This window comes from Nannochloropsis gaditana (genome assembly GCF_000240725.1).
Source record: "Nannochloropsis gaditana CCMP526 unplaced genomic scaffold scaffold315, whole genome shotgun sequence".
NCBI classification, from domain to species: Eukaryota; class Eustigmatophyceae; order Eustigmatales; family Monodopsidaceae; genus Microchloropsis; species Microchloropsis gaditana.
This window is the reverse complement of record NW_005803638.1, coordinates 18429-18789: the sequence shown is the minus strand read 5'-3', so window position 1 is coordinate 18789 and position 361 is coordinate 18429.

Below are 361 nucleotides of genomic sequence, written 5' to 3'. Positions count from 1 at the left end.
CATCCGGGTTGCTTTTCCTCGCTTTACCGTCTCCCACTCCTACCACGCGCCCTTTAATCGATGGTGAGCCTTGTGTGTGTGAATTTACTGTTCAGTGCTTCCCAATGTCCTAGCCAAGCTAACACCGCATATGCAGGAGACAAAGGGGGGTCTCGCCCGTACCCTCCCTTGCCTAATTTCACTCTCGTACATGCTCTCAATCTTTGTGACCTATTTTTTTTCCTTTCCTGCGCTTTGCCCGTACAACTTTCTCGTGAGGCTCCCGTCGTGCGCGTACTCGTAACCACACCTGTCTACCTCCTTTCTTGCACCCGCCCTGTACGGCATGATACAAACGAAGGAGAAAGGGAGGGAGGGAGGG